This window comes from Pinus tabuliformis, chromosome 3_1 (assembly GCF_031772625.1).
Source record: "Pinus tabuliformis cultivar Carrire ecotype Pingquan chromosome 3_1, CPIR1, whole genome shotgun sequence".
Lineage (NCBI taxonomy): Eukaryota > Viridiplantae > Streptophyta > Pinopsida > Pinales > Pinaceae > Pinus > Pinus tabuliformis.
Window position 1 is genome coordinate 952,643,288 of NC_142301.1, and position 27,045 is coordinate 952,670,332.

General features: G+C 44.6%; 1 protein-coding gene across 4 annotated transcripts in view; it reads right to left on the reverse strand.

Moving 5' to 3' along the window:
- The window catches only part of LOC149190942 (uncharacterized), a 212,133-nt gene that overhangs the window by 135,263 nt on the left and 49,825 nt on the right, over window positions 1-27,045 (reverse strand). The gene's annotated exons all lie outside the window — the stretch shown is intronic.

Consider the following 27,045-nt stretch of genomic DNA (forward strand, 5'->3'; position numbering starts at 1 on the left):
TGCATATAACCAAAATAGCACTGAGTGCCATCCATCCTTAAATCAAAATAGCTCAACAAAGAGGCTCTAAATGGCCTCTAGAGTCCAAAAAAAATTATGCTACAACAAATAGCTACATAACATCAAAATCATTGCCTATATTGGGATCCTCATTAAGATCATCCTCTAAGCATTAAAATAAGATAGAAAAAGCTTAACATGCCTAATCAATGATTTTGCTCAAGTGAAGTGTACATTTTTACTAGGATCATGACGGAGGACAGTCAATGCCACCAACATTGAGGTACATAGAGGGCTTGGCGCTCTTGATTAAATGTCATTTCTATACCCTCATAAATCACAAAATTCAGTAGAAACATTGCAATCCTGCCAATCCTGAAATCCTGAAAACTATTAAGTCTGCTGAATTTTGAATAGAATCTAAAATTCTATTTTCTCCATATGAAATCCAATAAGGTTGGAACCACTTTGAAAGTTTGAAACATCCTCAAACAATTAATGATAATGTTGAAAATCTAAGTAAAAGTAAAGTGACTTCTCCTTTATCTTTCATTTTCACATTCTCCTTTATCTTATATTTTCATCCTTTTACTTTAAGAACTTAATATAGATTTCCCCGTGTTTGCTTGATGGAAAATAGTCACAGTATCCTCACAATTCAATCCCCTAACCCACTTTTACGAAATGAGTTAAAAATTTGGTTATAAGGTGAAATTGGCGAAGTTAGGGTGATAATTCCCAAATTATCACAATAATTACCTAAATTATCACAATAAAGTGAAGGCCTTGTTTTGATAGTTGGATACCTATACAGATGACATCATGGCACCCCAGCTGGACTTGGGACCCTAAAGGAGGATTTGAGGTTGATTTGAAGAAGTTTCCTCAAATTTTGGATGATTTTAGCATCATGGCACTTTTTCACACCTCATCACACCATAACATGGCATTTGGAGCCCTAAAAGGGCATGACATCAGCTTTTCTAGAGATTTCGGCCTTGCTGAAATAGACTTGTTTCTTGTGGAGATGTGATCTTTTGTGGAGTATTTGCTTATGGAGACATCATTTTGGAATAATAAAGGATTGGTTCATGCATTTTTTTGTAAGTATCCTATGTTGTTGAATATCTTTATGGCTATTGCATGGAATGGTTATTGTTAGGGTTTCTATGTGCTAGTTTTTATTGAATATTTTTCTAAGAAATCTTGGCAAAGTATTGTATGCATTACCCTTTAAGATTTGTGTGACAATCCCTTGAGTGATCCTTCATGCTAAGCTCTCAATGATTTTATTCCCTCATAAAATGATAGCTAGGGTATTAAAACTAAGGTTTTTTATTATCTCTTACTCCATTCTAGGGCTTGATTTTCCATAAGATATCCCTCTGGACTCCATCACCCAAGATCAAGCATTGGCCTTTCCACATAGGTGATCACACCATAACATTTTCCCAAAACCAAAATTCCTCTCTCCTCTAAATTTTCAGCCCTTTAAGGCAAGCCATTAAGCTAGGGTTAGGGCTGAATTCAACTAGGGTAAGTGTGTTTTGCCTTTGGAAGGGTTCTAAATGTGGTTTGTAACTGATTGCCTCAAAAGCATACCTTTTCCATGGTGAGTTCCTCCTTTTTAGGACTAACATAAAAAACCCTAGGCAATTTTACCTTATGGTAAACCCTAATCTAGCCCTAGGCTTCAACTTGGGGGTTTTTGAAGGTTTGTTATCCCAAATATTGATCATGTTCATCATGTCAAGCCTTTTCTCGGCCTTGTGCACCTTGGTAAGCCTGTTATCATTGCTTATTCACTAAACACTAGGTCACTTGTACCCTATATAGGTCTTTGAAGTTTAGATGGCATGCTTTGCCTTGTCTACGCTATTTTTAGCCTTGTCCTTAAGTAGAGTGTCTTTCATTGGCATATCCTTGTCACCTCCTAGCCTTAAGCTTAGAATACCCATTACGTGACCTACATAGTGTTGAATTTCCACGACCTTGGGTCTAGGATAGAATCGTAGAATCTCTGATGCTACCAAGCCAAGAATCTCAATAGAACTACTTTGCATAGCAGAATATAAACAACAGTAAATCACACATGCACAGAATGCAGCCAACCTTTTACAATTTTCAACCCAACTTTTTTATATTAAACAATATATAATACAACAGTCTAGGGCTCCCGTACCAGGGATAATGGCCCTCATATATCCACTAGTACAAGATACAAACTGGGGCTTGGTGTCAGTACATCGACAACCAATCTGCCCTCAATAAGATACTCTAATCATCTGGTTGTCACACGCTCTCTCAGCTCCTCTCGGTCATACCCCGTACCTGCCCAGTCCTTTGGCTCTCGATCTGCAGCTCCTGCCTCTATCAATGCTCCAAGTCCATCTGGCCACTGAACCACGGCTATCAATCTGCTCTCTAGTTGTGCTTTAGTCCATCAAGGCGTCAACACATCGAGACTCCTGTTATGTTGTTCACAGCTCCACTTGTGAACAACTCTCAACTGTCCACTGCTGCTCCTCAGCTACTCAAGGACTTTAGCTCACTATGGTCTGCTTGCCCTGCTTCGATGAAGACCAACATAGGGCACAGAGGGCTGCAACCTATCACTTCAAGATGATCATCTCACACAATGAACATGGGCTAGGAGGAATGCCCATCATCTGTTGTAGATGTCCTTCTCCACACACAAGTCTTGGGCTCCACAAACTGCTCCTGGCTTATCAGACCCTTGAGCTCAACAACTGCCTCTTGCAACTACCTTTGTCCATCAAGGTGTTGTTGATCGGGCTCCAACTTGGACACTATCACGTTGTCCTCCAGCAGACCATAAGTGCCCAATCACATCCACACTTGGTCTTCTCTCACGCTGCCCTCCAACAGTCCACGAGAGACCAAGTCCACGTTGTAGCATCTGCACCTAGTTAGGGCATCCCCACACCTAGGAGACCCTTACACACAACTTCCCACAAACTTCACCAATCCGCCCTTTTCTTCTGCAATAGAGGAGCTATTACACAAATATGGGCACCAATCATGTCCTCACCTAGGACATCTATCCAACTGTCATACAAGAGTCCATCTGCAACTCTCCTTGCTGTTGTCCTCTTGTCTTCCAATTTGATGTGCCTGTTGTCACCTTGGCTGCTTGGTAGGCTTCCCAACAGTCCATGTGGGCTCCTCCAAACAACTCCTAAGGTCTCCTCAAGCTGCCCATCAATCGATCCAATCAATGGTCAAACTCTTTGACCCAACACACATCAAACTTTTGCTCCAAGTCTGTTGCCAAATTACTATGGAAATTGTCACTTGTTTAGGGCATCTAACCATGAGGTCTGCCCCTCCTCTTTGACTTCCACAGGCTGCCCTATAAATGATCCAAGACTGTGTTGATCTTTGTAGCATCGGATTTGTTCTAGCCATGAAATTTTGTGGAGGGGCTAGAATACATGTATTCTCCAAAACCCAAAAATCGTTCTGGAAATTCCACCTAGAGACGACTTAATTAAAATAATTAACTTTTTAAAATGGTTCCCTAAGTCTAAACTTAGGAAATCTGGTTAATTAAAGGGTATTAATTAAGTCATGGTGAGAATCTTCTAGAAGAAGACATGGATTGACTTCTAGTTAATCTTAGCCATCGATTATGTTTTAATCTTGGTCGTTGGTGCTCCAACAAAAGATTATAAGAAGAAGTCGATGGGTAGATGGAGAACACACCAAAGCAGATACTCAGTTGCTCAAGCAGATCAATTTTCTCAATGGCTGAAGTTCGGCAAGAGAAAATTGAATCAGAGAGTGAGTTGCAGGTGGGAGAGAGGGCATCAGCATAGTCGGAGAGGCAGGACGAATCAGGAGGTGGCAACACAGAGGAGGGACGCAAGTCAGCGTAGAAGAAGGGTTGACGCAGGGCCCACGAAGTCACTGCGCAAAGAGTGACGCGGAAGGGCCAGCAAAAGAGGCAGAAGGTCATCTTCGAGGTCAGAAAATTGTTGTGGAGTGTGAGAAAGTCGCTGGTAAATTTCTCTCAGTGACTCTTCCTCTATTTTGTCTTGTACATAAATTATTGTTGAAGATTAATAAAAGAAACCCTCATCTGCTGCACCGGTTTTCCCAAGTTGGGTTTTTCCGAGGACAATTGTCCAAAAATAACTGTCACTGTAATTATATGTGCTAGTATTTTCCTTGTATTTATTTTCCGCATAATTTTATTTGTGAAGGTTGTAGTGTATGTATTTTGATATTTGTTGTAGAAAACTGTAAATAATTTGTTTAAGTAATTTAACAAATAGAAAAAATATTATCAGTTGTTGCAGTAGGATTCGGGATCACAAAATTTTCACATGGTATCAGAGCGTTGGTAAAAGCAGGAAGAACTCAGTTGCAGGCCGAAGAAGGATTTCGAAAGTACTGCGTAGGCAGTAGTTCGAAACCCCAGAGAGACTGCGCAGTCCATTTTCTATGTGAGCAAATTTTTTGTGGAAAATAATTCTTTCAGTGAGTCGATAGAGAATAATAGTTTTCGGATCAAGATTTGTCAGAGGCAGAGGGAGCAGCGTAGCAGTTTCCACGCAGAGTAGCGAATTCAATGTTGGGAAGGAAATAGCATAGAAAATTATGGATAATCAAGAAGCCTCAGAATTATCTTCCAGATTGGAAGATGAGTTTGCGTGTCTTTCAGGATCGGCTTCGGATGGTGTCTGGTATATTGATAGCGGAGCTTCATCTCACATGACTGGAGTAAGGGAATATTTCTCGAGCTATCAAGAGGAACAAATGGACTTCCAGATCACTATGGGCAACAAAACTAAGTGTACTCCAGTAGGGAGAGGCACCATAGATTTTCAGACGGAAGCAAGAACCAGTACTAGAGCCACGAATGTACTGCATGTGCTAGGATTCGGCATGAACCTAATTTTAGTGTCCCAATTGCAGGACAAGGGATACGATGTGTGCTTTGTGGGAAAGAAAGTATATTTCAAGCAACCCACCTGGAAGAAGGTGAGACAGATTGGAGTTCGATGCAACATGCTATATACATTGCAGATCGATTCTCCAATGGCACTAACAGGTAGTAATAACAATAGTAGAAAGGAGCTTAATGAACTATGGCACAGGAGGATGGGACACTTGCACCATGGAGCACTCTGGATGCTCAGAGAGATAAGATAAGATAAGATAAGATAATTTTATTAATGTCCAACGAATGACCACAAAGTAGGTCAAAGGGACTGTCTGTTACATAAGGGGGTCGTGCCCAGTAGGAGAACCAATCGGTCTCCTCAGAAAGACAAATGCTGAAAGGGAGATAGAAACTAAAAACTAAAAACGAGGCGGGTCGGGAAGAGCGAATGGAGCTCCGATCCCGGCAACGCCTGTTGATCTCTAAACTGCGTCGTAGTCTCACTGGTGAAGAAGACCCTGGGGGCTCGGATGTGGAAGTCCGCTACTCCTAGCATCCGAGGCCGAGAGAAAAGAGCTGTGGGTAGTTCAGCAAGGTTTGCTGGTTTGAAGCGGTGGGCGCTGGTTGCCTCCCATTGTGTTGTCTCTGTGATCTAATGATCCTGGGCCGCCTCTCGGGGAGATGCCTGGAACGGTTCTGCTGCTGGGCCCTCGTAAGTAAGGGGCCTCTCCTCTTAACTGAACGAGGGTCTGTCGATCTGTGTGAGCCGGACTGATCGGTACTCGGACTGGTTGATCTCTTGACTCCTCGGGCTGAGGGGAGTATGCTGAAGAAAGAGGTGATCTGACGAGTAGTGTTGGGTCGGACGGGAGGCTGGAGGATATGCTCCCGATGCTTTAGAGTCTCCTGGATGTAAAGTGCGACACATCTCTGGTCCGTGTAGCTGAAGAAGCTGGATAGGTTCTGTGGTCCTCTGAACAGACAGTGGTAGCGACCTCTGATCTCATAATATATCGGACAACCGAAGATAAAGTGCCATTCGGTTTCCACCTCCTGTGTATGGCATAGCCGGCAAGTCCTGTCAACTCTCTCTATCTGGTGGTCTGTCTCTACCCGGAGCCTATGTGATCCAACTCTGAACTGCCCGAGGGGGATCCGAAGAGCATGCATCCAATGTCGAAGCGTGTACTGGGGGCGAACTATAAGCCCGTCTCTGATACTCAAGAAGTGCTCTGCATAGAACGCCATCTTTGGGCGCAGCCCCCCCGGGGGGTTAATCCATGTGACCTGGATAAACCGCCTGTAGATGTCTTCCTTGATGATCTTGTTTAGTTCCTGCCTGGGGGGAGTCCTCTGGGGGCATTCAGGGAATACCGAAAGGGGGGGAGATGATCTATATGGAGTCCCACTGCCTCGAGGAACTTCGAGACCCCTGTGTACCAACACTTGGCTTTTCCTGGTTGGGTGCGGTCGATGGCTTCAGAAGAGCAGTAGGCTAGATAAGGGTACCTTTCGCGTCCTTTCAATGTATCTGCGAAGCTCCGGGCTCGGTGAAGAAAAGAGACCAGTCTGAAAGCTGTCTCAAGGCGGAAGGGCTGCGCACCAAACTCAGCCAGTATGATTTGGTGTGGGATAGTATGCTTGCAACGGATAATACGCCGGAGGAGAAGGGTTTGGACTCTCTCCACTGCTGCCCAATCAGACTCAAGCAAGGAGGGGCCCCAAATTTCCGATCCGTACAGGACTGTGGGTCAGATCAGGGCGTCCATAAGGCTCAATTTGGACGAGATGTCCTGGAAGTGGTGGCGGAAACATTGTCTCTCTAAAATGGCTAGAGAGCCATACCCCTTATTGATCCGAGGTTGCAGAGCTGGCCGCAAACTGAACCGGGGGCCCGAAAACTGAACTCCCAAGTATGTGTAGCTATTGGTAATCTCCACTCTATCTCCTTTGAAGAGAAATCGGAGATCCTGAGACTTCTTCGTCCCGTTGAAGACTATTACCTTTGTCTTACTCAGGTTCACTGATAATTTCCGGAGATCACAGAATAGGGCTAACGCATCCAGCTGCCTCTGGAGACCTTCTGGTGATGAGGATAAGAGTGCAATGTCATCTGCAAAGAGTAAGATATAGATCAAAACCTAATGAAGATAGCAACCGTCAGACTCCTGTATGTGTTCCCACAGAAAGGCTTCGAGCTCATCAATATATATCCCAAATAAGGTGGGGGAGAGTGGGCAACCCTGCTTAACTCCAATCGTGCTCCGGATGAACTCAGACAGTCCCCCCACCGTGCGAAGACGGCCCAGGACAGACTCGTATAGACGCATAACAGCAATCAGCCGGGAGTTTGGGGTATTGGTGTCTTTGAGTCGCTGTAGAAGATCCTCTCTCGGGACTGAATCAAAAGCCTTCCGGAAGTCCACAAAGCAGCAGTACACCTTCGAGGACCGGTGGCGTGCTTCCTCGATCACAGCACGAAGTGTAAAAATGTGGTCAATGGTCTGATGATCTGGCCTGAAACCAGCTTGGCCTCTGGCCCTGAGATCTCTTTCTTCAAAATCGCCGGAAAGCTTTCTATGGAGGATAGTGGCATAGAGTTTTGAGAATGTATGGCCCACCATAATTGTCCTGTAGTTGTTGGGGTCCGAGGTATCCCCTGACTTATGGATGGGATATATAATATGGTGGGACCATATGGGGGGGAACCCTTCTCGGACCACATGGTTGAAGAGATCTGCCAGGTATCCGACTAAGGGTCGGATGCCTTGCTTGAAGAATTCGGCTTGGAATCCTTCCTCGTCCGCTGCTTTGCTGCTATTCATCGCCCAGATGGCTTCCCTGACATCTTTATCAGTGAACAGGTGGCAAGAGAGGGGAGGAGATGTGACCTGGATCTGGGACTGTCCGGGAATGTCGTAGAGGCGGGAGGTGTGTGAGAACATGGAGACTGGGTCGAGATCGAAGGGAGGAGGAGAGCGACGGGGGAGGATCTTGCCCCAGAATTGCTTGGGGGAATGGGTAAGGAGGGCGGAAAGCTCTCGTCTTTGTTGGGAGATGAACTGTCGTTTTTTGTGACGGAGGAGGCGACGGTAATTCTTTTGGATGGCAGAGTATGAGGGAAGGGACTGGCGGAAGGCTTGGCGGAGATCCTGGTGGAGGAGTTTACAATCTGTATCGTACCATTTGTTCATAGGGGAAGTTCCTGTCTTACGGGAGGTTGGGGGGGTCCGAATTGAGTGTGGAAAGGATTTAAGCGCCGACTCCCAGATTGCTGAGGAGAGACAGTGGTACTTATCTGAGACAGTCTCGAGACGGGAGAAGTCATCCGAGTCGGGGAGGATTTGTCTGAGTGAGGAGGAGAAAATGTCGGGGTCGCCCTCATCAAAACGAAAGATGGTTCTACCTGGGGATTGGGGTGGGGGGTGGGTTGGTCGGGGGGGATCAAACTGAAGAGAAAGTGAAAGCAGTGCGTGGTCGGCTAGAGGGATGGGAGAAACGGAGAGATTCCGGATGAAAGGGAGCAGTGTTCGACCGGTTAAGGCATAATCCACCACACTGGCTCCTCCTCCGTGAGGTCTACACGTGAAGAAGTGGGATTCTGGGAAGCGTGAGAGGCCGTTCAGAATTATCAGATCATGTGATTCGCCCAACTGCATAAGATGTCTACCGTAGGCTGTGATGGGGCCCAGAGCGTCCTCCGAAGTCCTCTGCAAGCCTACTGAAACCAGGTCAACACCCCTAGTGCAGAACACATCCTCGGACCGGTCATGGAGTGGGACTTGCTGGTCCTTGGTACGGGCATTGAAATCCCCCATAATGATAATTTCTCCATCAGCTGAGTATTTAGTGATGTCTGGGTATATGTTGGTGAAGGGGTCCCTCTCTACACCGTCGTGGATGGCAAACGAAGATGTGGTTGGGGGGAAGTAACAAACTGCAATAAAGATATCCCTCAGGGGTGGGGCTCCAGTTCTGGTTCGGATCCACATGTATCTGGCGTACTCATCTGTATTTGCCACTGTGACTCTGTCCCTGAGCCCGTCTTTGACTAGGCACGCTACTCCCCCTGATCCTCTGACTCCCCCTGAGCTCCTTGTTTCCTGTCTACATACTAAATGCCATTGGTACCTTGTTATGTCTGGGAGAGGCCGAACTGGGCTCTCGTGGGTCTCTGTTACTAGAAGGATATCTGCTGACTCAAGGGCATCGTAGAGTAGCCCAGGCGAGGACCAAAAAGACCCATTTCCGTTCCAGCAGTGAATTGAAATCCCTGTTGTTCGGCGCCTCCCCAGGCGGACCCGTCATTTGGAACTGCCTGATCGAGGTGTCCATCCTGGAGGGAAGGAGTCTCGGATGACCGCACGGAGGTTCCTTATGACTGCCCATTTTCCCACTTGTCTTGCTGCAGCCACTTGTTCCCTAGCCTGTTTGAGTTCAGCCACTTGTGCCCGAGTGAGATCCTCATCAAGGAATATCCTGTGTGGAAGGCCGAATAGCTTCCGTTTAGCTCGAAGAGCATAAAGGCGATCTGTGGTGTTATGGAATCGGATAAATAAGGTGGAGTCCTGTCCCAGCCAAGCTCTGTCTAATCTTATATCGGATATGTCGAGGGTGTCTCTCAAGAATCCTGAGGCCACCTCCATCGGATCTGCTGAAGAAAGAGGGAGAGGGAGACCTCTCACTTTGAGGTTTAGCTCTCTCGCTCTACGGGATCGTTCTTCCACGAGTTTGGCCTGTACAACTTCCTCTACTGCTGTGATAGGAGGGGATTTGTCTTTCCCCCGAACCACCTGTGCCCATGAGCTGATGTGTGTTTCTGTTTCCTGTCTGAGGGAAACCTGTTGTGAAATAATCTCCTCTTGCTTGTTCCTGATCTCCTGGATTTCTGCATGCAAAGTTGTCTCTGTGGGGTCTTCCTGCACTGATTTCCGAAGGGACAAGTTTTCCCCTTCCACAAAGGAAACTCTGTCATTGAGTGTGTTTACTTCGGCCCGGAGCTTGTCATTCTCAGTTTCAAGGGAATCTACCCGACGTAACAATTGTTTGATTTGAGATGTCCAGAAGGCGAAGTCTGACTCCATGGCAATGTCTCTGGGGCTATAGGTCTCTTCCGGTTGGTTAAGGCACTGGCGGAGGTAACTGGAAGGTCCTCTGTTGTTGAATGGGTTACTGAGGTGGATCTCGTGCTCTGGTTCCGTGTGTGTCTTCGGGGAACCCATATTTAACCTGTCATTTTAAAATTTGCAGAAACAGACGAGGGTTTGCAGAGGTTCGATGCGAGCAGAGCGAATACGGGCCGCAGAGAAGGTAGAGATGGGGGGCCGGTGTTATCTGATGGACGCCGTCGATTAGACGCTGGCCGAGCAGAGGGATGCGGGCCGCGGGCCGAGCAGACAGCCGCCGTCGGGAGGGACGCCGTCGATCAGCCGCAGGCCGTCGAGCAGACTCGGGCCGAAGACGCGGTGAGCAGACGCATGGATAGCAGACACGGGGAGAGCAGCCGCGGGCCGTCGCAGACTCGGGCCGAAGACGCGGGGAGCAGCGACGCGGGGGAGAGCCGACGCGGGCCGACGACGGGGAGAGCAGACGCGGGGAGCAGCCGCGGCTCGTCGCAGGTGGAAGGAGAGCCGACGCAGGGGAGACTGTAACAAGAGTTCCAACTCTCAGCACCGAGCACGATGATCTATGTTGAGGATGTGTACTTGGAAAGTACGCAAAAGCAGCGTTTCCCAGAAGTGATAGCAGAGCCAATGGCGTGTTGGGATTGATACACTCAGATATTTGTGACCCTATGTCCACTAGAGTGTGAAAATTCGTCAACCGAAATCCTTACTGCAGCAACTGATGATATTACTCCTATTTGTTAAATTCCTTTAAACAAATTACTTGCAGTTTCCTATGGCAAATATCGTAATACATACACTGCAACCTTCACTTAATTAAATATTATGCGAAAACAAGAGACTGAGCAAGAAAGAAAATACAACACAATTGACACCGTTATTTTTGGACAAATGTCCCTAGAAAAACCCAATGCGGGAAAACCGGTGCAACAGTTCTGAGGGTTTATTATTATTAAGCAGTAGCAAATTCTGAATACATCTCTGAATACCTCTCCAGTTATTCAGTTACAGAGAGAAATATTGGTAGAAAGATTTGTGAGATTACCTCACACAATCACTGAGAAAATCCCGACTGATCCGGACTCTGGATGAAGTGCCTCTAGTAGGCCCTACGCTGCCTCTGTGCAGTCCTCACGCAGTCCCTACGTCAACCTCTCTAGGCACTGCGTCACCCAGTTTGCTGATTGATTTGCTGCCTAGAGTCTTTGCTCTCAGCCTCCTGGTCTCACACCCCGGCTCTCGGCTTCTGAAACTGACTCTCCCCAGCAAAATCTCAGACTCTCTCTCACCCTCTGCACTGCCTTTGCGTGGCCCTGCGTCAGCCTCTACATCTGGGCTACTAGATCACTCTCTGCCTCTCTCTGCTAATGATTCTCTAACTAAGAAAATCTCTCTCTCTCCAGATGATAACCCTGCCCCTCAACTGCAGGAAATATCCTCGATTAGAACTTCCTCTCGAGAACTTCTCACTTCAAAAATTCGATCTCTTGATCTCTCAGTGTGTTTTCCAAATGACCCTCAAGCTCCCTTAAATAATATTCTCGTTGACATTCAACAACCCAGATTAAAAGCTAATCAATGGCTAAGATCATTTTAGCTTGATCCTCGTCTTCTTCTAGAAGTTACACCCACAATTAGATTAATACCCATTAATATTTTTAATTTCCTAAGTTTAGACTTAGGGTCCCATTAAAAAATATTAATTATTTTAATAAAATCGTCTCTAGGTGGAATTTCCCAAAATGCTTTCTGGGTTCTTTGGAATACATGTGCCTAAGCCTCCCTGCAAAATTTGAGGCCTAGAGCACATCCGATGCTACCCCAAATCAACACAAAGCTCTTAGCAGTGGCGAATATTTCGTCACCTTCATTGATGACCATTCCAAAAAAATCTGGATCTACTTCTTAAAGACCAAGGATGAGGTCTTTGATCAGTTTCGAGAGTTCAAGGCTCTCGTAGAAAACATGACAGGGGAAAATATCAAGGTGCTACGTTCAGATAATGGTGGAGAATACACGAATAAAAACTTCACAAACTTTTGCACAAAGGAAGGTATCAAAAGAGAGTAGAATGGAGTAGCGAAGCGGGAGAACATGACCATAATCGGGGCAGCAAAGGCCATGTTGTATGATCAGGATATGCCTAGATTCCTATGGGCATAAGCATGCAACACAACAGTGTACATTCAGAACAGGACACCTCACAGGGCTTTGGGGAAGAAAACGCCAGAGGGAGTCTTCTTTGGGAAGAAACCCGAGGTAAGTCATTTAAGGATATTTGGGAGTGTGGCCTATTGTCACATTCCAGATGAGAAATGTAGTAAGTTGGATCAGACTGCAGAAAATGGGTATCTCGCAGGGTATAGCGAGACCTGAAAGGCATACCAAATCTACGTTCCTGGCAGCAAGAAGATTATAGTGAGGCGAGATGTAAAGTTTATGGGAGGCAGAGCTTTCAGAAGATCTCGAGAGATGCCTGCAGGAGATCAATCATCAGATGTTCCTTTAGTCCAGCAGCAGCAGGGACCGCAGGTAGAACAAGCAGGGGGATAGTCACAAGATTCGAGTACAGTGACCAGCACCAGCATATCCTTAAGAGCAGGAGATCTAGGAATTTCTCAGCAGACAAAGTTGCGGGTACAAGTAGAGGAACAGATGGAACCTCCCACCACCAGTGGTAGGACCAATAGGGAATTGCGTCAGACCTTGAAGGACACAGAAGAGTTTGTCGGAGCTCCTAGCACTGACAAGAGGCAGCGCAAGCAACCTAACAGATACTAGGCCTTGGTGGCTCAGGTTGCAAAACCCTCTAGTTTTCAGGAAGCCGCACAACATCAAGTGTGGGTGGATGCCATGGTAGACGAGTGCAGTTCTATCATGACAAACGATGTATGGGAGATGGTGCCTAGACCAAAGGATAGATTATTTGTGGGTTCCAGGTGGATCTACAAGATCAAATACGCTGCAGATGGCAGTGTAGAGAAGTATAAGGCTAGATTCGTGGCAAACGGGTATGCACAAAAAGAAGGAATAGACTATGAGGAGACCTTCGTCCCAGTTGCCAGATATACCTCTATCAGATTCATCATATCCCTAGCAGCTCAGATGGGGTGGGAAATTCACCAGATGGACATCAAGACAACATTCTTGAACGGGGTGATAGAAGAAGATGTGTACATAGAGCAGCCTGAAGGCTTCGAGACTCATGAGAAGCACACTCATGTATGCAGATTGAAGAAAGCCTTGTATGGGCTCAAGAAGGCACCCAGAGCGTGGTACGGTCGGATTGACAGATACTTGCAGCAGTTGGGATTCATCAAGAGTGATGCATATCCCAATCTCTACTATCTGATGGTGGAGAATGAACCCCTCGTTCTGGTTTTATATGTAGATGATTTGTATTTTACAGGATCATCGAGGCTCATAGAGGACTACAAAAGGAACCTTGCAGCAGAATTCAACATGAAGGATATGGGGTTGATGCACTATTTTTTGGGGTTGGAAGTACGACAGAAGAATGGGGAAATCTTCCTTGGGAAAGGGAAATATGCTACAGAAATTCTGAAGAGATTCAGAATGCAGGATTGCAAACCCATGATTACCAACTGGAAAAAGATAGATGCCTCAGGGGACAGGGAAGCCGACCCCACCTTGTACATATAGCTAATTGGGTCACTCATGTATCTGGTTAACACTAGGCCAAACATTTGTTTCGTTGTCAATACCCTTAGTCAATTCATGGTGGAACCAAAAAGGGTACATTGGGCAGCAGCTACGCACATTCTCAGATATGTGCATGGAACAGTCAGACTCGGGTTGAAATATACTCGAGGAGATGACGTCAGGTTGAGTGGTTCACAGATGCAGATTGGGCAAGTAGTTCAGTGGACAGGAAAAGCACTTCCGGGTATTGCTTCAGCATTGGATCAGGGATGATCTCTTGGTGCAACAGGAAGCAGAAATCAGTAGCATTGAGCTCAGCAGAAGCAGAATATATGGTAGCTAGCACAGCTACTGCGAAACCATATGGCTTAGGAAATTGTTGGTGAGTCTATTCAGGATGAAAATGTGAGCGACTAGTGTTTACTGTGATAATCAGAGTTGCATAAAACTCTCTAAGAATCCAATATTTCATGATAGGTCGAAGCACATTGATATCATATGTCATTTCATCGAGGATTGTGTTCAACGTGGGGCAGTTCAACTGCAGTATGTCCCCATAGGAGATCAGGTGGCAGACATACTCACGAAAGCTCTAAGGAGAGCTAAGTTCATTTAGTTCAAGGAACAGATGGGTATGGTGGAGAACCCGTTTAAGTAGCAGATGGATTCTCAGTTGCAACAATAGCGGATGAGAGGGAGTTGCAGTGCAAAGGCAATAGTTGGCAGCAGTTCAGCAGGGTCAGCAGCAACACAGATGCAGCTCATATCAGAGTTGCACAGTAGTGATGGGCAGAGCAGCCAGACATCAAGCAGCGTGATAGGAAGTAAAGTAGAGACAAGGTGTTGCTTTAGTGGGTTGCAACACTAGAACACATTCCTCACTAAAAGGGAGTGTTGACTTTTGTAGCATCGGATGTGTTCTACCCAATGTTTTAAGACTCCGACTCCGACTCCGACTCGGCCGAGGATCGACTCCGACTCCGACTCCGAAACGGTAATGACTCGGCCGGCTCGATTTCAATGACTCGATCATTGTAAAAAATACATTAAATATTTATTTTTTTATAAAAAAACATAATTTTAAAGATTTTAAACATAATTTTAGAGATTTTCATTCATGTTTCCAAACACACCTACAACTGGAGTCCTTGTTCGCTGTGAGACTGAGGATGGTGGATTGGGATCTGCATTCAACTGAACAGCATGTTCAAGTTCAATTGATGTCTCAATATCTAAATCTAAATCAAGATCCTCATCAAGATCAAACTCTGCTGGACAACTCTCCACTACCCAATCTCATGTTGGATCAATGTCTTCCAACACAATGGGATCTAAATCAGATCTTTTGTTCAGCAAATGGTTTCATCTGAGCCGGAGGTTGTATTGGACATAAACTAGATCATTTAACCGTTTTTGATCCAAACGGTTTCTCTTCTTTGTGTTACTTGGGAGCAGGAGCGAAAATGGGAGCGGGAGCGACATTTTCAGAAGCTCCTGGTTTGGGAGCGAATCCCAGAGGAGTTCGACAACCAATGTCACTAACATCAAGGTACATAGAGGGATTGGTGCTCTTGATTAAATAAGAGTTCCATACCCTAATACATGACAAAATTCAATGGAAACATTGCAAACCTCCAATCCTGAAATCCTGAAAAACTGATAAGTCTGCTGGATTTTGAATGAAATCTAAAATTCTACTTTCTCCATATGAAATCCAATGAGGCCGAAACCACTCTCAAACATCCTGAGTCATTTCATGGTAATGTTAAAAATTTAAGTAAAAGGATGAAAATGAAGATTAAGGAGAATTTAACATTACCATGAAATTTGAATAACATATCAATAGTAGAGAGCATTTGAGTGTGTTAAATAGGGTTTGGGAGGGGGGAATGGACCCCAAATGACATTTAGCAAATTCATATAACACCTTGGAGTCCAAACCAATCAGAAATCACCTTAAAAATCCATTAAAAAAATATTAAATTGTTGTTTAACATGTTCTGGGCCGGCTTTTTGTGACTCGGCCGAGTCATAACAGAAACGGCCGAGTTGGCCGAGTCATGGCTGACTCGGCCAAACGTACCGTTTCAAAGGCCGAGTCATGGCTGAGGGTATCGGCTCGGATCAACTCGGTCGTTTCAGTATCGAAACGGCCGTTTTTTAAAACAGAGGAACTTCTACCCACAAAATTTTGTGGAGGGGCTAGAATACATGTATTCTCCAAAACCCAGAAATCGTTTCTAGAAATTCCACCTAGAGACGACTTAATTGAAATAATTAACTTTTTTAAATGGTTCCCTAAGTCTAAACTTAGGAAATCTAGTTAATTAAAGGGTATAATCAATTCATGGTGAGAATCTTCTAGAAGAAGACATGGATTGACTTCTAGTTAATCTTATCCATCGATTATGTTTTAATCTTGGTCGTTGGTGCTCCAACAGAGGATTATATGAAGTTGATGGGTAGATGGAGAACACACTAGAGCAGATATTCAGTTGCTCAAGCATATCGATTTTCTCAGTGGCTGAAGTTCGGCAAGAGAAAATCGAATCAGAGAGTGAGTTGCAAGTGGGAGAGAGAGGGCATCAACATAGTCGAAGAGGTAAGACGAATCAGGAGGTGGCAGCACAGAGGAGGTACGCAGGTCAGCGCAGCAGAAGGGTTGATGCAGGGCCCATGCAGTCACTGCACAGAGAGTGACGCAGAAGGGCCAGTGAAAGAGGCAAGAGGTCCTCTTCAGGGTCAGAAAATTGTTGTGGAGTGTGAGAAAGTCACTAGTAAATTTCTCTCAGTGACTCTTCCTCTATTTTGTCTTGTACAAAAATTATTGTTGAAGATTAATAAAAGAAACCCTCATCTGCTGCACTGATTTTCCCAAGTTGGGTTTTTCCGGGGACAAATGTCTAAAAATAACTGTCATTGTGATTATATGTGCTAGTATTTTCCTTGTATTTATTTTCCGTAGAATGTTTTTTGTGAAGGCTGCAGTGTATGTATTTTGATATTTGCCATAGAAAACTGCAAATAATTTGTTTAAGTAATTTAACAAATAGAAGAAATACTATCAGTTATTGCAGTAGGATTCGAGATCACCGAATTTTCATAGACTGATCCTCAAACTAGGATCCAACACTTGCAAACATTCACTAAAATACATACCTTTGTCCATTGTTTGAAGGTTGCTCCACTACTGCAAACTAGGGCATCATGACAGTCCCTTTTCCAGCCCTTATTCCTGCCCAGAATTTCCCCTAAGGACTGCAATTGTCCTTTAGTGAAAGGATCTCCCTCCACGTTGCAATGTATGGGCAGTTTCTAGCCCTTAACAAGGACTTTCCTCCTTGTTATGACAATGGTTATCCTTCACTCCTTCAAACAGTTTGCAGCAAACTATTTTGAGGGTTGTCCCACCTCAAACAATCCCTCAAACAGACCCCTCCTCCTGCGTCCCTCCAACAAGGCACTGTGGCCTTCACTCCGGCATCTCGGTGCTCCTGAAATGCATCAAAACAACCCTCTAACCCACGCTAGTACAGTCCTCCTTGCTGCAGCCTAGAACATAAATACCTCTCTCCACTGAGCTCTTTTGAGGTACATGTTGCACACATGGATGAGGAAAATGTCCTCACGTCACCTCATATTTATACACAACATGAGGGCTCCACGAATTCATGAAGGGTCATGTCTATTGGACGAATCCTCCTTAAGCCTACATGACTTGACTGTCCAAATACTGATGACAACTTCAAAAATTCATAACTCAAGTTCTAGCACTCCAATTTGGGTGATCTTTGAAGTGTTGGAATCAGTACACCAAGCTCTATCATCCCAAATTCTCTCATGCTCAAATTATTCATGGTTTTGGCCCAAATCCCGATGGGTGCAAAACCCCATGCTTGGGTTCCAAGCCCATAAGCCTACTTGTGGCGTTTTTCCCTCCAAACCCCACAGAACTAGGGCTTGGAGTACCTCCCAAGCTACACAAAAATCAACACATAGGGAAGCCTCCCTTGTGGTGAAAATCCACTAAAGAGTAGGAGGTGGTGGCTATGGCGACATTGGGCCCCACCCCATAGTGTTGTCACTTGGGAGGCCTCTCACAAGACCTGCTATATTTTGAGGCAACACAACTGTTCATGAAAAAGGAAAAATGGTTGTAGATGAAATTTGGCCATAACTCAATGATATGATGTATGTTTGCAATGACATTTTGACATTAGAAAGATGGCAGCTATCTCTGCATATCCACCAAATTTCAGTGGAAAATGTGACCACTTGGTCTCCCAAAATGCCAAAACATGTTATGATTTGTTGGGGCTATTACCCACTCCCTGTGGGTAGTATGCATAGGAGAAAAATGTTCTACTAGATGGTCCTCGGTCAGCAGCCACCAGGATGTTCCATTATCTCCGCCACCTGAGCTAGCCATGTGGTCCCTCACCCGTCTGTTATGATCATACGTTTGAAGGTGGGCCTCCCGTCCTTGAAGGTATGGTCTTTCATCGGTATAGTTGAGTAATTTTCCTTACTTATATCATGGACACTTTCAAGCATGGATTGGTGGGGGGATCAGCAAAAAGAGTTGGCTAGGTCTGTACTCTTGTCTCCTCCGCTCGATTTGGTGGTTACCCTTGTATCCTAGTCCCATGGGATCTCCTTTACTGGCTATTAGCTTTAGGGTTGGCGCTACATGGGAAATCTTGATTTTGGTCCCGCCTCCCAACACCATATACATCACTCCCTTCCACTCATTCTTACCCCATTCATCATTTTTCTCATCCAGGTCCACATGTGACCATAAGGTCCACATAGGGTTAGCCTTCTCCTCCCCTCGTCCACACCTTGGGTCGGGCCTGAGCGATGCCTTAGAGGTTGATGCAACTAAAAAGAAAAGAAAAAGCATAATTTGGCCACTTTCAACAGGAAATGTACCACAAAATCCAAAAGATGGTCGAGACATACAAATTTACCACGTGGGCAAAAGCTAAACAGGAGCTCTACCCCTTAATTATCGCCATCACCCTAGTTCCTATGGGACCTAGATAAGCCCCCTCCACATTAAGGAACCCATGATTGTCCCAATGCCTGGTGGGAAATGAAATGCCCCACCTTAAAAGGGGATACATACTACTATATCTGACACATCATGCTCTCATCCCCTTGAGCCCTGAGTAGTTATGAAGAAAAATCAATCAAAGGCAGAAGGCCTATGAAGAAGGTGGAACAACAAAGGTTGGGGTAAGTCATGTACCACGATTGGCTCCCTCCTGCACTCATATACCCAAGTGTGGGCTTCCCTCATTATAGCTACCCTTGTACCATGACATGTGGCCTGGATCCTTCCCCTGATCCCCACTCTGTTCCATCACTATATTACTCGCCACCTACCATTTGATGGATGTACCATAGACATGTCACCCCCTTTTAAAGGATAAAACTACCTAATAGGTTCCTTGGTTACCCCCCTTATTAAGCTTGGAGACACTTGTTCATGCCAAAGCCCACTATGGAAGGGCATGCCACCATGAAGTGCCCCATTGATTCCATGATTTGTAAGCTCTTTTACTTGATTATTCTAATGATTTGTTGTATTGGAGAGCAAGGGGACACATTGGATCTTATGCAGGATTGCGAGTGGGTCTCCATCTAAGTCACCGTGTTCGTGTTCATGTTCGTGTTCGAGTTTGACGACCTTGAAATTCGGATAAAGTTCGGCACCTAAAATTTTGCCGATAAAATTTGACATAAAATTCGACATATAAAATTTGGATATATATATATATATATATATAATTTAAGTTGAAGCAGGCTTAAAAACACATTTAGCCACAATTCTTTACAAATAAATCATGTAGATTACCCCATAAAAAGCAAAAGATAACCATTTAATTTCATTAAATCCATATAGACAATTAAAAATTATTCTGCTGACAATACATCACAATGGAATTATATCCCAATTAACAAAACTATAAATTGATAAAAAATAATTATTGTTTTAGTTAGTGAATTCTATTAACCGAACTGGACAAAAATTCATTATTCACCCCAATGATTCAACCCTCTAGATGGGTTGGTTGACAAAAACATTACTTAAAGAATATTGATTATCGTTCCCATTAGAAAAGTTTGTCAATCAAATCAGAAACCTTTCTCATTTTTTCGATGATTCCAAATGCCCCAGTAGCCCAATGGCCTAGTTATCCAACTTCCTGGTGACTCGGTTATCCAACTCCCAAAGGCCTGATTATCTCACCGGTTGGTGGTGGAGTGAACAAGTGTGGTTGTGAGTGAGGTAGATTTTCACACGACGCCAAGTTTCAGCCTCAAATTCATTAGGGTTACCAAACTTACCATTTTAAATATTTTTTTTTTAATTATAAAAGATGGAAAAATGTCAAACCACAAAAACTTGAAATGAACTTCAATGATTTTTTGGCGAACTTCATCGAATTTGTTCGTTTTCGTGTTCGTGTTCGGCATAAAGTTCCTGTTCGTGTTCGGTATAAAGTTTGTGTTCGTGTTCGGTATAAAATTCGGCGAACATAAATGAATTTGTTCGAATTGTTTTGAGGTTCGGCAAATTTCGAATTCGAAGGATTAAATTCGCCAAACCCGGTGACTTAAGTCTCCATTTGGGGTTTGGTCTCCCTATACAGGGTCCAAGCCCTCCATAGGGCCACATTGGCACTTGTAGGGTGAGCGTTGAGAGCCATGGGCCTCCACCATAGCAGAGAGTACTTCATGGATCCCCAACATCGTTCAGTGATTGCTAGTGTTCTACCGCTTGGATGAGGATGATGCACCTAGATCACTGTGCCCAACCAACTTCACACTTGTACCACACACTTGGCAGAGGTTCCAGATTCCAGATGAGGATGTGTCTCACTGCAAGAGACAAAAGGAGGGTTTATGTCATCGTCCTAGCCCTTACATCGATCCACTTGGAGGCCCATGAGGATGGCCTTGTGCCCCCACACCCACTTGGGAGCACCATAGTGACTTGCTTGGAAAACAAGGGGCAAACCCCTTGTCCACTATGTTTGGAGTCCATTCTCTCACCATGGCACACTTTGGACTTTATTAGGCCTTCTCAATGGCCCAACGACCCATTATGTTGATCATTTTGCCCTCTTGAGAGGTTTATTTTTATGTTATTGAGTTATCTTGGTGGGCTTGTCACCAGTGGATGTTATAATTACCAGTGTTGAAAATATCGGTATCGGCAAAATATCGGCGAGGGTCCAGAAAATATCTTATCGGCAATATGGCGAAAATATCGGCAAAATATCGGCAAATATCGGCAAGCATAAAAAATAATTTTTCAAATTTTTAAATATAGCCGATATTTTGCCGATATTTTCAAAATATCGCGATATTTTGCCGATATTTTTCGATATTTTCCGATATTTGCCGATATTTTGAAAATATCGCGATATTATCAAAACAGAAAATATCGCGATATTTTCTCGGCGATATATCGTTTTGCCGAAAATATCGCGATATTTTCGAATATCGCGATATTTTCGAATATCGCCGATATTATCAATAATGATAATTACACATTATTTTATTATTTGGGGCTTAATTAGGCCCCGCCTAATTAGGCAAATCGAACTCTTTAGAGATCATATAAATTGATGAGAGGTGATTAATTTCTCTCATCATCACTTAGATTGGATTAGTATCTCTTGAGATATTTTTTGCACTTTTTGCTAGGATAAACTTTTGGAGTTTTCTTGATGCACTATGATGTTTGGATTTTTGTTGTTGTCTTTGGAGCTTCTTTATAATGCAAAATTGATGAATGGATATACTCTCTCTCATGTAAGTCAAAATTTTGATGTTATTCTTGTTATCTTACTTGTCAAATGCATGTATCTTGTTATCATTGTTCTTGTATGGGTTAATGTAATGTGAAATTCTTTTGGGACCTTGAACAAGTGATTAAATGCATGTGTTGAGCTTTGAGGGATTGGGTGAATGTTCCTAGAGGCACCTCTTAGGTTGAAGACCTCAAAACTTTGTCTCCTTCGCAAATTTGAAGTATAAATCCCTATTGACCTAGTTGTTGCCCTTAGAGAGGCTAGCAAAGATCAATTAGGGCTCCTTAGCTCACGAAAATTCTCAATCTATGTGTATCTTGACTCCATTAGGCCCAAGCACTAAGGCATTGATCCTCGTATCCCTTTGGTGGTCAAATTTACCTCTCTTTCTTCACTTTTCCAAATTCTAGGCCTAACCCTAGAGGGTCACCTAGGGCATCCAACGAATTTTATTGTAGCCATTCAAACCCCTTGATTTTTGGTCCACTACTGCGTTAGGCTTTTCTCTAGGGGTCCTCCAAATTTCAAGCAAATCCGATAGTGGAATCCCGAGATATAGCAAGCCCTAGCCATAAGACCAATTTTTGCCCTAGGTTGATGTGGGTTAGTGTCCTCACTTGGATCATTGCATTCAAATCTCAAAAGAAAACTTGTCCTTTGATCCTATTCTTTCCCCTAATTAGGTCAAGTCCCTCCTTGGTTGATCAACTCCATACCCTTGACCTAGTTTGGGTCCACTCGGGTTCTTTGTGGTCCCACAACTCTACAACTCAAATTCCACAAGGATTGCATAGAATCCATTTCTCCATAAGGATCCTTAAGTCTAGGGAGCCCCTTGTCAAGGCATATCCTCTAAACCTAGGCTCAAGCATCCCCTTGGCCCTTCGTAGAGAGCCCATCACCTTGCTTCTTAAGCAAGTAAGCCATATAATTGAGTCTCTCTTGTGAATAGGCTTTAGGAATCACCCACCATCCATTTATTGATCTACTTATCCTTGTGATTCCTCTTACACCGGTCTCCTCCCATCGGTGAAAGTTTGTAAAGAGAAGAGAGCCTTAGTTGAGGTGACAGTGGGTTATTGCTCCATTGTTGCCCCTTGACCTAGTAGTTTCTCTATAGGATCCCCTCCTAGGACCCCTGCTAGTTTGAGCAGTAACATTTTGGCACTGTTGTCAGGGACACGAGACGTGTGTCTTGCTCCCCATACGACATTATCGACATATTATACTTGGCGACTCCATTGGAAGAATGAAGCCCTAGTTCTTCATTGAACTTCAAAGTTAATGCTTGTAGGGCGAAGCAAGAATCTATCAAGGCATTAAAATTCGCCTTGGAAACTCTACATTTGTTGGTATGCAGAAACATGAAAAATGGACTTCTATCAAAAGCGTGGTATCCCTCCATCTCCCTATGATAACCTTGATCCTAATGAAGTTCTAGAGCTTCCAGAAATAAAGGGATGGATTAGGGGTTGGATGCCTAAGTTCAAAGGGAGTCCCAATCAAGATGCCCATGTCCACATTGATGACTTCTTTTGGGTGCTAGCCCCATTAAGGATTGAGAATGATGACACAATTATGAGGTTATTTGCTTTGTCACTTGAAGGTCAAGTTAAAGATTGGTATGCTAGCCTCCCTCATGAAAGTATCACTGGTTATGATAGTTTTGAAGATATATTTTTAAGAAGATGGGGTGGCATCCCAAGTAAAGATAGTACTCTTCATGACCAAAGGGAAGCTCCCTTACTAGAAAGTCAAAAAGAACCCTTTGTGCATGATCAACATGAGCCAGGTAATGGGACAAGTAATCTTGAAAGGGATCTTGGTGAAAATGTCAATGAGGATTTTGCCTTCAAGGGTGAGGTTACGGGTGTCCCTTTAATTCCTGAGGAGAATCCTCCTCTCATTACATATGACAAAGCCCCAGAGGAAGAGTCTCACTTGTCTAGCAATCAAGATAACCAAGCAAGTGAAGAAATTTCGGAAGGTCCTGATTTGGGAATTGATATGAATGAAGGCCCCTTTGAAGTCCACAAAGATGAACATAACGAAGAAGGGTCTCTCATTCAAGAGAGGGCTCTTGGAGATATGGATATTGTAGCTCCCTTGGAAAATGATATTTCTGATTTCTTATGCATTAAAAAGAGAAAATGGGATGTCAACTATCATTTCGACAATAGCCCTATTTATGATACTAACACAGAAAATGAGGTTGAAATTGACTCTCCTTTTCTCCCGGACATTACTCATGATGATATGTCTAACCTCACCATCGAAAGGGAGGATCATTGTTTTCCCACACATGAAGAAGGTTTGTTGGAAAGAGCAGGCTCTATTTATGACACCAATGATGACACTGACAAAGGCCTTACTTTCCCCTGCCTTCTCCAGGATCCCAATATCATAGCTACATTATCCACGAGCCCTTGCCTCACCCACTCTCACATTATCACCATCATTTGTTGATTTTTGGTAGCATCGAATGTGCTCTAGCCATGAAAACCGATGGAGAGACTAAGGCACATGAGATCTCCAAAACCCAAAAATCGTTTGGAGAAATTCCACCAAAATGAAGAGATATTAAAATAATTAATATTTTTAATGGGGTTCCTAAGTCTAAACTTAAGAAAATTAAAATATTAATGTGTGTTAATATAAAATGGGTGAGAAAGTTCTAAGAGACAAGGATCAAGCCAAATCTAATCTTAGCCGTTGATTAGGGACTTAATCTCGACCGTTGAATCGTCAACAGGAAAAGTATAAGAGGAGGCTTGAGGGTTAGTTGGAGATACACCAAGAGAGATCAAGAATTCAATTTTCTAGGGCTGGTTTTGCTGAGGAAATCGAGTTAGAGATCAGTTGCAGTGAGGGGCAGTTCAGCAAGGGATTTCGATCCAAGGCTGAAGAATACATATCAGAGAGGCAGCAAAGTGTCAGAAGAGGCAGCGCAGAGCCTAGGAGGGTTGACGCAGAGGCTAAGGAGGCCAACACAAAGGATGCAGAGGGTCGTAGAGGCTAACACAGAAGCCGAAGAAGCTAACGCAGAAGTCAAAGAGGGCTTCAGAGGCAGTGTTAGGAGACTCTGTGGGGCAGACTGGGCGCTGATCAGTTGATGCAGAGCCGAGGAAGGGTGACACAATTCTAGAGGAGTGCTTGGAGCAGCTTTCGCTATCCAGCACAAGGAACAACCAGAGTCATTGTGGGATTGTTCATCTGGTTGCTGATTTGTCGGAATATCTATCTCTGGATAGAGGTACTACTACCAAGGATATTCTCTGAAGGGTGAGCCATTTCTGGCACCCTAGTTGTATTCAGAAATCTGCTTAATAATAAAACCCTCATATATGCTGCATCGGTTTTCCCGCATTGGGTTTTTCCGGGGACGATTGTCCAAAAATAATGATGTCCCTTTTGTTGTCTTAGTTTATTTCAGTTGTTGATCTGTATATTTGTGAAGGCTGCAATTGTGTTTACTTTGATGTTTATGTTATTAAATAACTTGTTAATGTAAAGAACAAGTAGGAGATAGTAAACCAGATATTGCAGTAGGGGTTTCTGATGTGTTAGATTCAGAAATTTTCACATGGTATCAAAGCGATTGCAGATCAAGGAGGACTGAAGACACCAACCAAAGAAATCTGAGGATTTGTAGCAGAGAAGCAGCTATCCCGAGAGACAGCGTTGTTCCAAAGCTGAAGAGGCAAGAGGAGTGACGCAGTGCAAAGAGGGTGACACAGAGGCTCATGCAGAGCCTGCGTCAACATTCTGAGCCAGGAGAAGGGCCAGCGCAGAGGCAGAGAGGGGAAGAACAGGCTCATGCAGAGCCACATCATCCTTCTCAGCCAGGAAGGATTGACACAGTTGGCTAAGAGGAGAAGATTCAACCTACATCGTGATTGCGCAGAGCCTGAAGGGCTCAGATTCTTCAGTTGTCAGGGCTAAGGGAGCTGTGCAGATTGTGATTTGAGGAGCTGGTGGGACGCTGGTTCTGTTAGTACAGAACAATGTCTAAGGAGACGGAACCAAGGTAGAGGGAAGCACTACCTCGACAGATTTCTAGCCAAGAAATCCAAATCTGAGTTGCAACAGCAAAGGGGGATTGGAGAGGAGTGATTCGACAGTTGGCAGGAGGATTTCCAAGAGGGAAATCAGGACTCAAAGGGAGTCTAGCGGAGAAGAGCAGAGATGGCAGTGAACGAATTGAGAGATCAGGACGGATTGGACGAGGCTTCCAATTTTGTCATCTGGAAGGCCAGGATTTTGGCAATCCTTGATAAACATTACATCAAGGACTATGCCTTGAAAACAGTAGACGTCCCAGTTGACCCTGATGCTAATGAGAAGTACGAGGAGGCCCAGGCGAAGGCAAAATGCATGATCCTAGACAGGGTCAAGGATCATGTAATACCACATATTGCTGAGAAGTCAACAAGGGAGATGTGGGAGACCCTGACCACCTTATACCGAGGCTCTTCCATGCAGCGGAAGATGTTATTGAAAAATCAACTGAGGTCATATCAGATGCAAAAAGGAGAGGAGATAGATCACTTTCTTCTCAGGTTACAAGGGATTCCAGACCAGCGTACTTTCGTGGGGTCTGGATCCAGAGTTCATGGTCAGGACTGCCCTGAATGCAGTCTCCGAGGAGTGGGAGACATTTGTCCAAAGCATCTTGGGCAAAGCAACTCTCCCCAGTTGGGAGGAGATGTGCGCAGCTCTTCGACAGGAAGAGCTCAGGAGATTGACCAAGGCGGCGAGTAGCAGCAAGGGGGCTCAAATAAAGAAAGAGGAGGAGGAGGATGCAGCTCTAGCATCTGCGGGACAGCAAGGGGTTTAGAAGCGGAAGAAGAAAGATATCTCCAAGGTCAAGTGCTTCAACTGTGGGGAGATGGGACATTATGCATCTCAGTGCCCCAGAAAGAAAGGCAAGGGAGAAGCTTCTGACTCAAAGGCAGCTCCAGCAAAGGCGAAGAAGGATGTCGAGACTGATGATGATTGTGCCATGAGTGCTCATGCGCCTCTGGAGAAGAGGTGGGGAGACATAGAGTTGTAGTCGGGGGGACTACATGCAGGGGCAGGATCCTTGAGGTGCCAAAACTCTTGGATCACGTCCGGCTACGGGAGCCCTTAACGACAGTAGCATGATGACAGGTGTCGGGTGGAGCAAGGTGTGATGGAGCGACAAGGCAGTGCTAAAGTGCATAAATCTGAGGCAGTGCAATGGAGGCTGCAGCAGTGCGAGAGGCACAGAGGTGTTTGCAGCAACGCAGTGGCAGCAAAGGGAGCACAGGATAGCAGCAGAGGTAGCTTCAGCATCACGAGGCTTCCAGATTGACCGGGATGTCAGTGTTTGGGTGACTTTAGTTACTTACTTCTCGGTAACTGAGTTGCAGTGCAGCAGTTAGCAGTGGCAGTGCTATGGGCAACATGATGCAACATGTTGAGAGGGAGCTGCAGTACAGATGTAGCAGTGGCAGTGGCAATGTCATGGGCAGCAGTACAGGAAGCAACAGTGCAGTGG